Source organism: Platalea leucorodia (assembly GCF_965183815.1).
Source record: "Platalea leucorodia genome assembly, chromosome: 7".
NCBI lineage: Eukaryota > Metazoa > Chordata > Aves > Pelecaniformes > Threskiornithidae > Platalea > Platalea leucorodia.
This window is the reverse complement of record NC_138829.1, coordinates 46,473,177-46,488,200: the sequence shown is the minus strand read 5'-3', so window position 1 is coordinate 46,488,200 and position 15,024 is coordinate 46,473,177. Positions and strand designations below refer to the sequence as shown.

Here is a 15,024-nt window from a genome sequence, read left to right as displayed (position 1 = left end):
AAATTATGCCTACTTTTTGTCATCCGTCATGTTGCCTGTAATTTCTGCACGGAGCTCGAGGGTAGGGTTTGTTGTTGTTGTCGCTGCTGCTGCGGGGTGGGTTGCTTTTTCGGGGGGTAATTTGAAACACGATCGAGCCCTGCGCGCCGGGGAAACACCGTGTCTTCGCATCCCCTTCTCGCTCGCAGAAGGGCGTGAGGCTCCAACCGGGCGACAAGCGGCGCGCACCGGCGGGGTCCCGCCGCTGGGAGGGGGGCCGGCCCCGCCGCCGCTCAGACCCTTCCCCGGCCGGCGGAGGGGCCCCGGGGCACGTCCCCCGGCGGGGGGCAGGTCTCTCCGCCGTGCCCCCGCGGCGGGCGGCCCCGAGGGCGCGGGCGGGCGGCTCGGTCCCGCTCCGCGGGGCGCCGCGGCGGCTGCCGGGCGGCGGCAGGTGGTGGCCGCGGCAGCGCCGGGGGGGGGGAGCCCAGCGGCTCCGCCGGGCCGGGCCCCCTGGGCCGGCGGCTCCCCCCGCGCCCTGCCCGCGGGCCGCCCGGGCGGTTTTTGTCCTTAAGAGCCCCCCCGAGCCCCTGGCCGGCCGCGGGCGCAGATCGCCGCCGGCTCGGCGCGGAACTCGCAGGCTCCGGAGCAGGAGGTGGGAACCGGGGGCGGTTTGGGCTCGCTCGGCTTTTTCTGTTTGTTTGTTTTTTTTTTTTTTTCCCCCCCCGGCTTTGTGCGGCTTTTTGGGTTTGTTTTTTGTGTTTTTTCCCCTCCTCGCCTTCCACCCCGGGTATTTGGAGGGAAGGCGGGAGCGCCGCGGCCCCGGGAGAGCCCTGGCGGGTCGGGCCGGGCCGGGCCGGGCGGGCCGGCGGCGCCTCCCCCCGGTTCGGGGGGTCCCCGGGCTCGGCCCCCGAACGCCCCTCTCTTCCGTTCTCCATGTCATTTCCTGTGCTAATAAGATGGTGGTCACGGCCGGGAGGGAGGGAGCCGCCGCCGCCGCCTCCGCCGAGCCCGGCCCGGCCCCGGGACCCGTCCTCGCCTGGGACTAGCCGGCGGGGCCGGCGGGGAGGGAGGGCGCAGCCAGCTGGGCTCTCCCCCCCCTGCCCTCCCCGGGCGGAGCGGGCCCCCCGACGCCGAGGCGGGCCCCCCGCGCCCGCAGCGCCGAGGTGAGTCAGCCCCGCTGGTAGCCAAGGTGGCCACGAAAATGGCTGCGGAGCGCGGGGGCGGGGGGGGAGAACCCGGCCCAGCCCGGACGGGGGCGGGGGGGATCCGGCTGAGGGGTGCCCGGCTGAGGGGTGCCCGCAGCGGGCGGGGCAGCGACCCGCGGGCACAGGTAGCGCCCCCCCCCCCCCCCGCCCGCGGCGTTCCCCTACGGGGCGGGCGGCGCTGGGCCCGGCCCGTCCCCGCCGCTCCCCGCCGCGCCGCTCCCGCCCTTCCCCTCGTCGTCCCCGTCGTCTCCCCCCCCCCGCCGCTCCCTCCCTCCTCTCCCCGCGGCCGTTAGTGGGGCCGGCGAGTGACGCGGCCGGCGGCCAATCGGCGGCGGGGGCGGGCGGGCGCGCGCCACATTGGAACGCGGGGGCGGGGCGGCGCGGGGCGCTCCCCGGGGGCGGCGGGAGCCGGCGGGACGCGGTGCTGCAGCCGGGCGCTTGTTCGGCCGGGGTGGGCGACTTCACGGCGGGGTTGCCGCCGCCACGGGCTTCGCCGCGACCCGCTCCGCCGCTGCAGCGGCGGAGCGGGTCGCGGCGAAGCCCGTGGCGGCGGCAACCCCGCGGTAGCTGCACCCCGCTTGCAGGCATCGTGCCCGCAACGCCTCCCGGGGCCATTGCAGAGGGCAGCGGAAGAATGGCCCTCGCACCCCTTAGCCAGGATACTTTGTTGACTCGCGTGGCAAAACTTCACCAAATGCATATCTTCTGGCCTTTTTCCCTCTCTTACTATTTTTTCTGTTAAGTTATTGAATGTTTGCGGCTTCTTTGCAAATGCTCCAGAAGAACATAACATATATACATTTCATTATAACCAAATTCCTTTATCCTTCGGCGTATTCCAAAGGGAAAAGGAAGATGCCTTCAGTGTCCCATTGCATATCCCTGGGGAAAAAAAAAAAAAGCTGGCCCATGGGCAAAACTGTTGGCTCGGTGTTGCTTCCTCTCTTTCCAGTGATTAATGCTTCTCCTTAATGGGAGGAGAACTGGCAGAACCAGCTTAAAAAAAAAATACCGACCTGACCGTAAGAAAAGGTTGTTTTCCAGCACTGCAGGTGTGCACGGTGTTTTGTTGAGCAGCGAAGGAGCCCTTGCCCCAGATATCCAGCAGCCCCCTGGATCCGCTCCTGCCCACGAGGTTTGACTCCCAGTGAGACCGGCAGAGCACAAGCCTGCTGCTTGGGTTGGGCTTCGTGTCCCCTAAATTTCCGTTTGTGCGATCACCAAGATTAAAAGCAATGCAAGTGGAAAGGGAAATGACTCTTTCAACTTTATAATGTATTGTGTATAAACCCCACAACAGACGCGCATCCCAGATGAGGATGGTGCATTTTTGTTTTCAAGTGCAAGCTGCAATCGGAAATGAAAGTATTTGGATGATGAGTATTTCCTTCTTGCAAAGGGTGCTTTGACCAAAGGTGCTCTTGCTCCAAAAATAGTATCTTACCCCAGGGCTGAGCGACATAGGGCTCTTGAATCACATGCAGCTTGCGAAGAGTTCAAGCATCAGAGCTGTTGGTGTAGCCGGTGGAAAGACTGTGTTAGCAAAGCAAAGGCTGGTTAGCTGGAACTGCTCACGGGGGAGGATTTGAGGTAGCAGCGGGAGACGCTGAAGGTTGCCCTGGCTCTTGGCTGGATGCTGAGTTGACCGAAGTGAAGTAGCAGGACCAGGCGAAGCTGCTGTTCCCTCCTGCCTGGGGGTCACGTCAAAAGCTGCTGCTCCTTCTGGCTGTCCGTGGGGTGTGAGGGAGGTCCTGTACTCCCGCCTCAGTGCCGGCTTTGGTGCAGAGCTTGCTGGTTTTGGGAGAGCAGCCTGTTGCTCCTCTAGCATCTTTGTGGACCATGCATGAAGCACAATGCTTTATGGGCCAGTTTATGGGGGATTCTCTCATTGTCAGCCTTTCTGGTCGCTGGTAGCAATTACTTACACTTTTTTGACAGGCTAAGGGGGAGGATTATTGTGAGGGTCATATCTGGTTTTAAATAATAAGGACAAAAGCAAGGACTTGTCTGAAATCTTATTTCTGACGTACTAAGGCAAGGTCGGTCTTACTGGGATGGAGTGGGGGCCCGTTGTTTGCTTGTAGGGCTTGCCGGAAAGTAATGGACCTGCTCAAAATGGGTAGGAGGGAGGTAAGGTTGTGTCCATGAACACTGCAAGAGGAGCCTGAAGCAGGAGGGCTCCTCCGCTGCAGCAGGCTGGTGTTGTGATCGGGGGACTGCAAGCATTGCGGTGAGTCGAAGTTGCCGCCCTGAGTCAGGAATCAGAGTAAAGTATGTATATTGAAGAGAAAAATGACAAGTCCAGGCAAGAGAGGTCTTTGGTCTTTTTATAAAGAGTACCATGTATGCTTTATCCTTCTGTTTTGTTTTTTTTTTTTTTAAGTATTCTTTTTTCGTTTTGTAACTTCTGTCTTGTGCTGGTTAATTCACAAGCAAAGCTTGTGGTTTTTGGAGTTTTTTTCCCCCCATGTCCATTTATGCAAGAGAAGCACATGCTTTTACCTATTTATTTATTTTTAAGGTTGCTATTAGCAGGGCTTCTCTCTTGCTATAAGTCCTACTACCCATTTCCAAAACTCTTAAAATACTGCCTTGACCATCACAAAAAGCCTAAGATTCATGACATTTCAGAGTAGCATATTTAACATTGTTATTGCCAATCCAGTGTTGTTGGCATGTATGTGAAGATTTGCATGGAGAAGCTATACATGGTCTGAAAGACAAAACGCTTTGTTTTATTTGACGATGAAAGAATAATACCGTAGATTAACTGGGGGACCTCCAGAAGGAAGAAACGAGCTGCCAACACTTGCTCTGAAGATATGAGGCTGGGTAGCTGTAAGAAGTGATGACTCTTGTTCACACTGGCGTGAGCTCAGGTGGCAACTTTTGATGCCTACTTTGTGTTGGGAATGCGTAGCTGAGACCTATGAACAACCAGTTTTCCTAAGAAAGCCAAAACAGCAAACACTGCTTTTTTTTCCTCAGTTTGGATTGCAGCTTTTTGACATTTTAAGAAATCTGGAGTCAGTCGGACGTGCATCTGGTTAGGCTTCACACGTCTTCTTGTGTCAGCGTTGAGTGCTCTCATCTGAGCTCTCACCTGAGCACAGGTCCTTTGCCCCCCAGGGCTGAGAGCTACTTGAGGCACAGGCAGTGCTTCAGTGACAGCGAAGGGGGGTCGGCACGTGCAACGTCCGCTGGCATTGAGCAAGTAGCAGAATTCCTCCCAGCCTGCTGCTGAGCAGCCCTGCCGTGGGGTGCTAGCTTTCCTGCTCCGCGTCTCGCCCCTTGTTGTCATGCTTGTGGTGTATTTCATTGCACGCGCTTCTGTACAGCGCTCCTGCCTGAAGCTCTGTCGTACAGGGTGAGGTTTCTTGGACCAGAGCTCCTGTGCAGCTGCAGACAGTTTTAGTGCCTCCTCTTGCACTGACCTCTCTACAGTAGTGGAGTAAAGAGGGCTTTAATTTCACAGGCTCTTCTGTTCTCCCTGTGACCTCTTCTCTGCTGCTGGAGGTGTTTTTAAACAAAGCCTCTAGAGCAATGGTCCTTCTAAAGCTGCATAGTGAAATGTTGCTTTTCAGGAATCCCTGCTAGTTAAACTTGCCCATGCAAGCAGATTCCAGTAGCAAGTCCAGCCTCCTAAAGAAAAAGCAGAGAGGACAAGGTGAGAGAGAGGTTTGTGTCGCCCTGCGTGGCATCTTCAGAAAGAAGGTGAGGGAAAAGTGCTTCAGAAAGGAAGGAAGTTTGCAGGCAAAAGAGGCCAAGCAAAGAGCGATGGAAAGCACAGAGCAGTCCTGTGGCTTCTTTGGAAGGTGGGAGCAGCGAAGGTGGATGGAGAACAAACCTGGCAAGGAGGGCAACACAAGCATCCCATGTTAGAGAAGTTTTTCTTTAAAACGCCCGTCGTGTGATAGGCACTACATTACTAATAGAAAAGACGGGGAGGATTGAGAGCAAGGAGGGAAAAAAGCAGAGGTGAAGGGTGTAAATTTTGACTTGGCATCTAGAATCACGTTTACAGTGTGGGTTTTTAGGGGTCTAGTCACTGTCCTCACCATGTAGGCTTCGGACTTCTGCTAGAGTCAGTGAAGGTGGTACTAGCATTGGCGTTTTTCCTCCTTCCATCCCAAACTCTGCACATAATTGCAAGAACCTATGTTTCTGCTGCGAGACAGTCAAGTAATTAAAAATATTGACACTTAAAGCTTTGCTATTGTGCTTCCTGGTCATTGGTCTGTTTGTGAGAGCAGGGTAACTTGCATCCTTGATAGCTGTTCTTCAAAGGCCTCCTCTCTCTGCAAGGCAGGGAGGCAGCACTCCAACATTTCAGACTCAGAACAGTTTCTCTGCAGTCAGAAGGTAAAGACATTATACATATAATTTAAGGTTTAAGCTGCAGAAACTGGCAGCCTCCAGAGAGAGATCAGTAATGCGTACTGCAGAAGACCGTTTCAGTGCAGTCCCTCGGTCACGGACAGCCACCAATAAGGGGCCCATCAGAAGGGTATCGTAAGCGAAGTCGTCCAATTTGAATGGCTTCGTTTCTCTGTCCCCTTTTTTCTCTCCTCCTTAGGCTTTGGCTTTTCAGCGAGGCTAGTTTTACTTTGACTGTTGTGACTTGTCCCGGAAGAGGGAGTGCTGTTCCGAAATAAGTGTCAGCGTCGAGCCCTGCTGGGGCCGGCAGTCCCGGCGGCTCAGCCTGTGCTGCTTTCAGCTGGGGGCTGGGTTTTGCTGGTGGAAGCTTGACCGTGGGTACTGGGGGTGATGCATAAGGACAGAGTGGTGAAAGTGCATGGGAGGTGATGTGGGGGATTATCTCCTGTGGCAGCTTTAGAATTGCTTTAATTAGCTACCCCTGAGAGCCAGCGGTGCTCCCGCCTTGCACAGAGCCGCGCAGCAGGGAGCTGATGCACTGAGCATCCTTTGCCGGTCCCCAAGCCAGGTCATCCCGGTGCGCTGGGGAGTGCTGGCTCCAGGTTCCTGAGTGCGGATCAGGGCGCTGTGGGCATTCAGCTCCCATGGCTCCCCACCAACACCCTTTCAGAGTGTTGAAGGCCGGTAATTGGAGCTGGTGTTGGTCAGGGACATCATCTGTTTCCAGGCTGATAACCAATGTGAAATATTGTCCAGCACATTCCTTTTCAGTACAATGAAGCTTTATTTTGAAAATGTATCATATAAACTGTATCATAATATGCTGAATGGAGTTAAATGTGGTCCTTCAACTGTAGACTCAAACAGCTGAGCAGACTAAGTGTACGTAGCATCTTCCTTGAAAGACATCGTAAGTTTGGCTGGGATGACCTTTCCACTCCTAGCATGTTCCTCTTTACACTTTTCATTTGGATAAACGTTGACTTCCTCATGTCTGTGTATATCGGGGGATTTTGCTGTTGTTTTTTTTTTTTAATTTCTTTTGTTCTGAGGCTGCTGGAGTACTTTGTGTGGTCTGCTGCTTTCTTTAAACTGGAGACCTTTTGCTTGGAAAGGCTAAGGCAAGTGTTAAATACGCCACAGTTTGCAGAGTCCAGTCCTTTTATCCCTTTGGAGGAAATTAATGAAAACACTTGGAAACTGACTGAAGTAAAAATCAATACTGATGACACATCAACATACTTCTGTGAACAATAAAATACATTCTAGAGCTGTCATGTGTACACACCTAGGCATGCAGATTATCTTTTTTGAGCTCAAATGAGATCAATCAGCTTTTGAAGAACAGAAGCTTTTTAATTACTGAATTTCTCTTCCCTTCGTGATTGGAAAGAGAACTTTCTTGTGTGTGGTATGTGTGCAAGTTGCTTTGTTCCTTGAGAAATTTTTCCTAAGTCATGTAGCGAGGGACCACTGGATGGGTGCAGCAGTACCTGACCCTCAGTGCAGAATCCCACCAGCTAACGCTGCATTGCTGTTGCAAAGGCAGTACCTCCAGAAAGACGGATCGACTTACCGTGTCTCCTGGACGTGTTGAGAGCTAGCACCAGCTAAATCAAATGCTAACATATCCTCTTTAGGTCTGATGAACTTAACTGGTGGTTGGTTGGGTTTTTTTTACCTAGGCCTCGTTTTGTAGTCAGGTGTTGAAATGTTGCTTTTGAATTCTCTTGGGGTAGTCGGTGTACTTTTGTAGTCCCTCAGTGACTTGCATACATGAAGTCACTGTGACATGCTCCCTCTTTTTTTTGGAGTGGAATTGAAGGAGTTCTTGGGTTCTTTCCATGCTTCTGCTAATCAGCATTTTAAAAATGTCCATAGTGTAGAGGACCAGGTATTTCTGTGCAGCCCAATACCTTGATGTAGAAGACGCACTTGAGGAGCAGGGGATTAAAGGAATGGACCAGAAGTGCTTGGCCCCTGCTGGAAATTTTTTTGTAGTTAGTTGCATTAGGATATACAGGGTCTGAACATCCCTCTCTCTGTATGGAAGGGAATGTGCAGATCAAATGGTGGTGGTGGTGAATTCAGCACACGGATATCTGATTTCTTGGCAGATCTGACACTGGGAGTATCTGGACTGCTGCCTACCCCAAGGAAAAGGGGGTCGGTGTGACCCATGCTCAGCCAGTACTCATCCAAGCGGTGTAACATGAGCCCCTAACCTGTAGACAGATTTACCAGCCCTGAATAATGTCTGTTGTACTGTGAGATCTTATCTCCCTAATGGCCTGCAAGAGGGTACAAATGAGGAGAAATAAATATGGCTCTTGCTTTTGATTCCTCTGCATTTTGGGGAACAGTTGATTTGTTTTCATTCTGCCTGCTGTTCATTAGTGCTTTTAAAGGACTGAGCTACTTTGGTAGAATTTTAGGAACAAATGAAAATATGATTTGCTCCTACCTTCTCATTTCCCGCCCCCCAAATATTCTTTCCCTTTTTGCTGGACAAGTTAAAAGAAAGGAGCCGCTTGCCGTGTCCTGAAGCCCAAGTTAGAGTCAAACCACTGTAACAAACCCAGAGGAACTGTCACGTAACATCCTTCAACAGCAATGAACAGGCACGAACTGGACAAACGGTAAAAAAGCAGGATTTCGTCTTTATTTTGTGCCTGTACCCATAGGTTCTGATAGAATGGGGATCCCCCTGCGGCTGAGACTGCCTGCCTAGAGGTATTGGTGCTGCAGAGGCTTTGCAATGTGATGGTTGATTACTGAAACTTTTGAGTTGGGTGGTGGGAAGGGGCATTGCTCAATAACCAAGTGCCTACTGGAAGTCCAGAGGTCTCTAGGAGGGGTGGGGGTTTCTCATTTGACTTTGGGGTAAAGAGGTTTGGGTTGCAATTTGTAAGTAATACCATCTGCTCAAGAAACTTGCTGTCATGTGGCTGTATCAAGGGTGAAACTGTGTTTTGTGGTTCATGCTTTTTACATGACAGAATTTAAGGGCAGTCTTACAAAAATCACCAGTGTGTATAAAGGCAGACCAGCGCTCGGTTGTCACTGTTGCGTGCATTGTTGGCTTTGTGCAGGAAAAGGGAGCTCTGGTGAAATGCACTGAGCTTTCTGACTCGGTGGGGCAGTTTGAATTTCATGCATAGCTTGGCCATGGCTTACAGATGTGTGTGCAAGCCTGTCCGTCCTGTCAGTCCATCCCCTCTAACACTGCTAAACATTCACCAGTGGAAGAAAAAGACAGAGTGCTGCAGGTAATCTTTTTTTTTTTTTTTTTTTTTAAAGAAAGAAAAAGCTGGAACTTCTAGAAAAGTGTTGAGTGAAAGGCCGTCTTGTTAAATGATGGATGTGCTCTCCAGAGGGGCTAATTTAGACACTAAGGAAATATATGTGGAGCTGATTGCTGGCCGGGTGCCAGTCACTGAAGGGCACCGGAGGCTGAAATGCCAGGCAGCGCTGGTAGTGCTGGCACTTCAGCCCATGACGGTTGGGTTGCATGAATTATCTCTCTGCCTTCCAGCTAATTTTATCCTGTTGATTTTTCATGAATCATTTCCCATCTCTGTGGGTTAGAAATTAAAGTGGAAGTTTGCTAGCCAGAATAGCCACATCTGCTATTTAGAAAGTAGTGTCTGGGGTTTGCTTCCTGCCCACCCCCACGCCTTCCCTTCCCTTTCCCTTTTTACCTCTGTCGATGTTCAAATACGTGAATCACTGGTGTCGCTCACCCACAGAAATTCTTAGGCCAGCCAGCCTGCGCAATGCAGGGGTCCTCTGGATGCACACGAGCTCGCGGTGGGCGGCCGGGCAACGCTGGCGGTGGGCAGCAGGCGGGTGCTGAGTGCTATGTGGCCAGGTCCCAGGCGCGCAGTGAGGCTGGCAGGACCTGGCCAGGGCGTCTTGAATTTTCTGCGCGTGCCTTATAAAATGTTAAAGGCACTCCAGTATCTTTTCCCTCTCCTGGCACAGCAGAAGAGCAGGAGCACCTCGGTGGCCCAGCCTGCTGCATGCCTACCAAGCGATTCCTCACTCCAGCCTTTCTGTCTGTCCACGGATGGGAGTAGAAGGTCATGTAGGCGGTAAATTCGCATCTCTGCTTTCTATGAAAGCATCTGTGTGATGAAAAACTTAACTTTTCCAGACCATAACTTCCCTTTGAGTTGTGTGCTCTTTATTGCCATTGAGGCTGCCATCTGGGCCAGCAGCAAGGAAAGGATAAGTTGATTATCCAAAAGTTGAGCCCTGTATGTGGGGATCCAGGGACTTGCACAGGAGTTGCATAGCATGGGTCGTGTGGGTAAGCAAAGCTTTGCTGGCCGCTGCGCTTAGGAAAAAACACGTTCCCTTGAAACAAAATGAGCACTAGATAAATGAGAGGAGGTCTCTAGCTTGCCGATGTTCATTTTTAATCAGTCTTGGTGGATCACAGCAAATCCAGGAGACTGGAAGGGTGATTGCGTTGGGGTAGTTCTGAAAACAGCCAGGTGGATGTCCCCAGAAAATACAGATTGTGTAGCATGACACCAATCCTGAGTAAATATAAAGTAATTCATGCTTGAAACTTGATGTTATGGAAAGTGTCTTGTACTTCTCAGACAGGTCTGATTTTGTTCTTTGAGAAGCTTACCATTGGTTTAAAGAAAGATCTGTAGATGTGATATACTTAGGTATATAAGGCAGTTAACTCAGTGCAGGAGAACCCAATTAATAGCTAACGCCAAAGAATATCAATAGAATATGAGTGGCTTAGGAAGTGAAGGTCATGATTGATAGAGAGTCAGCATCCAATAAATAAACTGAAGTGGCAGTATAAACAGTAAGGAGGATGAAGGATACTCTAAGCTAAAGGACAGTATTAGCACATTAATAAATCAACCGTTTGTGGATTAACTTTAAGATTAACGTAGAAAATGGTTTTTCAGCGTCAAAAGATCAAGGCTCCTGGCATTGCCACCTTAGACGAGGGGAGCTATAATCCAGCTATTTTAAGCTAGAGCTTGATCATTTTACAGAAGAGTCTCTGCAACATGATATGTGGAGACTACATTTTCAAAGAAGTAGACGCGATGACCCTTCCCTTCAAATGAGGGGAAAGGAGAAGCCGATTCTGCCTGACACTCAGTGATGCGGAAGAAAGCATGACTCACCACTGGTGAAATGTGTAAATGAAACAAATTTGGTGAATTATAGCTATTGATAGGGGCAGGATGGAGTAATGCAGTTTGTTTGGTAAATGGACCCATTGAAACAAAATCATTTTCATGCAGACAAGTGGAGAGTTATGAACCTGGAAAAGCATGTCCTGAACGTGATCTGCAATGGGGGGGGGCTGTGTCCCGAGCAGTCCCGTGTAAGAACGTGGGGGCTGGAATGAGCAGGCGGCTCCAGGGAGCTTTCTGTGCCAGGTCCTCGCTGGAAAAGACGACTGTGATTTTGGACACGCAAACGAGGAGGTAATAAATCAGGGTGATGAGGTAGTTTTATGTCTGTAACCCTTATGTTTACTTCGGAGTCAGTCTTGTATCAGCATGGCTTTCTGGTGCCAGCATCTTAAAATAATGTAGAGAAAATTGGAAGAGTTACACAGAATGATGAAAACTGTTGGAAAGCTGAGAAGATACTGCATGGATACATACCCAGGGCTCTGCTATGTATGTGTTTTTATTCAGTGCTTATCACTATTGCTATCCAAACACCTCTCAGTAGTGCCTTAAGGAACAAGGCTTACATCTCCCACTTGGTTGTACTCTTACTTTGTCCTTGGGGAGAAAAATATTGGTGAAATAGCATCTTGTTTTAGTACTGGGGTTTTGCGCCTGTCTGTTTTAACTTTATAAATGTAGATATATATTTATGTTGAAGAAGCCAAAGGCAAAGAAGTGCAACTGGCAGTCCTGACCAAAGATGGTGAGGTTTGTTACAGCCATTAACCTGGGAAGCAATTCTTTCCATTTGCTCAAAGCAGCATCCCAACGTGCTGGCTATTTCAGCATTTCCCACCGGGTTGCAGGGCCCTTTGAAAGAACTGCTGACTGGTGCCCAGGACTAGCGAGATTCACATATAGCTTGTCCGTGATGGGGATTAACAGTTGAAATGAACTTCTGATGAAGTGTTGGCTTCTCTTACCCTGGCTAGACTCAGATGGCGATTTTGTCCTGTTCGTAGGCTAAAGGTAAGGGCATGTGATGTACAGGGGATCAGGTTGACCTAATTCTCCTTTCCACCCTTAAGCTATGAATCTGTGAGATCAATGCAGAGAGCCGAATACAGCAAAAATGAGACATTTCCGGTTCAAGGGAATTGTTTTTAATGTATTTTAAAAACGCAAGTCACTTGCTTATTCTTGCAGCTGTAGTGAGTAGCTGCCATGGCTCCATGGCATGCCGTGCTGTTTCAGAGGCTTAGGCTGCACTGGAGCTTTACGTTGTCAGCATCCCGCTGTGTTGAGTCCTTCCTCAACACTTAATGTAGAGAAATTGCACCCAATAATACCCAATTTGCAGAGGCTTGTGCTGATCCATGACACCAGCTTCCTACTCTGAGATCAACAAAGGGCAAATGCTACCAGCTGACCATAATACAGAATTTTGTCTCCGATCCTGTAAAGGCAGCAGCATTTTCGACCTTCTCTAGAAGCCACCATAAGACAAACTTAAGACTAGCTTTCTTTTCCTTCTTCCCCCTCTGAAACGCATCCGTCATAAAGTAGATCATGGCAGGTTTTGATGACATGTTTTGCCAATGAACCATGTAAGAGTGACAGCGTGAAAGCATCTCGCATCCACTTGAAATGACAGGAGGAATTCCAGGTTGGCAAATGAGAATTTCTGTGTCCCCAGCCTGTCTGCAGTCAGGATGACACTGAGGACTTGGTGTCGTGGCACCCCAGTACTGTTTGTCGTGTCAGTTGCTGGTCTTGAGCAAGTCGTTGAAGACACTGGGAACTCTCAGCCCTCCCTGCTGTAAAACAGGTTTAAGTCTCGTGGTTTTGAAGCTTGCTCTCCAGGCTTCTTCAGAAAGCTGCAGCAAAACCGGTGGTGCTTCCAGGTATCTTTCTTGTAGTCCTGACCTTCTTCAGTGTTTTGAGAATTCAAAACTCAAATGAAATGTTTCATACTTCTCTTCTGGTGAATTTATGGCTACTGGCTCTAGTGGAGTAATTGGCAATGATTTAAACAAGTCCTAGTCGCAGCCCATGCTGCTCAAATCCTACATCGTCTATGCCCTATAATTTTCACTGATTAAGTTTGAACTTGTGACTGCCCCAGCTTGTCTCAAGCTGCGCAGGCTGCATTCAGCCCTGCTCTGCGGCTGTCGGGGAAGAGCCCTGGCCTTGCAGCAGACTGGGAGGCAGGTCATCAAGTCTTGCTCTGCCACCAGCCTTCACCATGCCGGCATGCTACTCTGCTGCACCGCTGGGTGGAGGACAGCTTCGCCTACACGAACGTCTTACTTCAGGGGGGAAAGTCAAGCCAGTGCTGTGGCAACTGTCAAGGCAAAAGCCATTTTCCCACCGGAGCATGGGGTTAGTGTCTGTGAACAGTGGTCCTCCTCTGAGCAAACTGGTTCTCCCTCTTATTTTGTGGGATCTCTCGGTGTTTGCATTGGCTGCGAGCATGAGCTGTGTAGCCAGCTGGTACTTCATAAAGTGGCCTGAAATGGTTGGCATGGCCGAGGACCTTGGTAAGGGAATTCACCTCAGGGAAAACAGTCAGCCTGGGTCTTTTCGTGGCTGTTTAGGGGGGAGCTCGGAGCCTTGAATGCTGTGCTTTATTCCCCCTACTCGGCTCGTCAGTAGCTGACTGTTCTGGATTACTATTTCTGGTAATAATATGCAACTGTAGAAAAAGCATATGAATTCAAGTCCATCTTTCACCATGGGTCTGCACTTCAAAACTAAAATGGGGTACAAGCTACGCAAGATCTTTCTTAAAAGAAGAGGGGATGACCTCCAGAAGGCTGGCAGTGAGCAACTGAGTGAAGGAGCTGTGTGCTGAGGAGGGGATGGATTCCTATATGGCTGTTTCACATGCAAGAATGTCCCAATCTGGGAAACGTGCCAGTAAAATGTAAAATTAAAGCTCTGTTTTGGAGGCTGATCCACGCAGATAAGAGTCTGTGGCTGTTAACTACTAACTACAAGAGGGGCAGTGATAAAGGTGGCATACTTGAGGACAGGAATTCACAGGTTTGTTCATGCTTGACCCCATTTAGATGTTTTATTCCTGCATTAGAGATTAACAGCTCAGATGTTCTTGTGTTTTCTACTTCCCTGATTGTGAGCAACATGGTAAAGTCACTGGAGATCTTAACATGTGTCATGCAGAAACATGACAGATCCTTGCCTACTTTCGGGATATGTTATGTGGCACTGCCTGTGAACCTGGAGATGCCTCTTGGGATTTGTAGCAGTCACGCTGGTGTCCTGGGCCTGCTGAGGGGCATCATGCCTCATACCACAACTGCCTTTGCTGTACAAAGGACTTGATGTTGTGTGCAAACAGCACCTGGATCTTCACAGCATCCCTCTCACCTAGGGATTGTCCTCTCTGACATGCTGCTAGGACTTTGCAGTAGGCTGTGTGCAGACTGACATTGGGAAGACTGGCTGTCCTGATGGCCAGAGGGACATGCACATGGGAGGCTGAGTACCCCCTGGGAATACCTTCAGCAGTAACCAAGGAGCCTGCTCTGCTTATGCTTACATGGTGCTTCTCCACATCTGAAATCTTCAGAGGATCTTCGTATTTAGGTGTTAGAACAAAGACAACTAGAAAAATTGCCAAAAAAAACCCATAATGAAGTGGAGGGAGCGAAAGGTGCAGAGTGTGAACTAGACTCTTGTAGTTGTGAAAACTAAAGGAGGAGGAGAAAGGGCAAGAAAGACAAACTAATGGGCAGTGAAATTAGGAAAAATTAAAAGCAGCTTTAAATACATCAGAAGCTAAAGGAGTCTTAAAAGCACAGTCATCTACTGATGCCTGGAACTGGAGAAATGTCTAATGTTTCTTTCTTCTAGCTGACGGAAAAGCTAGATAATGGTACCAGTTACAGCAGCAGCGTAATGCTCTCTGTTGTAGCAGTAGCTTGGGAAGTGACCAAACAGCAGCTACTACAGCAGTACATTTTTAAGTTTGCTGTTCTGGCTAACTTGCATCCAGGAATTTTAAAAGGGCTGGCTGAGCAACGTTCTCTGGGCCATAAATGCTAATTTTTTGAAAATATCAAGTCTAATCTGGGCAAACTAGAATACTAGGCTACCTGCAGTCTGATGTTGGCTTCCAGTAAAATAATGTAATAGCTGATAGGGATTGGATTGGTCATGATTTAAGGGGGTGTTAATTGTAATAACCAGTCTGTACAGATTTTTTTGAAATAGGTCTTTTCTAACATGGCATGATTTTCTGATGTTGCTGTAATTTTGCCTAATAAAGGTAAAAGTGTTAG

General features: G+C 49.8%; 1 protein-coding gene across 2 annotated transcripts in view; it reads left to right on the top strand.

The window, feature by feature from the left end:
* Positions 1 to 1,009: 1,009 nt before the first annotated feature.
* Positions 1,010 to 15,024, top strand: part of PRDM11 (PR/SET domain 11) — a gene marked incomplete at its 3' end in the record, with an annotated part of 43,747 nt that continues 29,732 nt past the window's right edge. For both annotated transcript variants that reach the window (XM_082316743.1, XM_082316744.1), the window contains exon 1: positions 1,010 to 1,142. The remainder of the gene's footprint in view (positions 1,143 to 15,024) is intronic.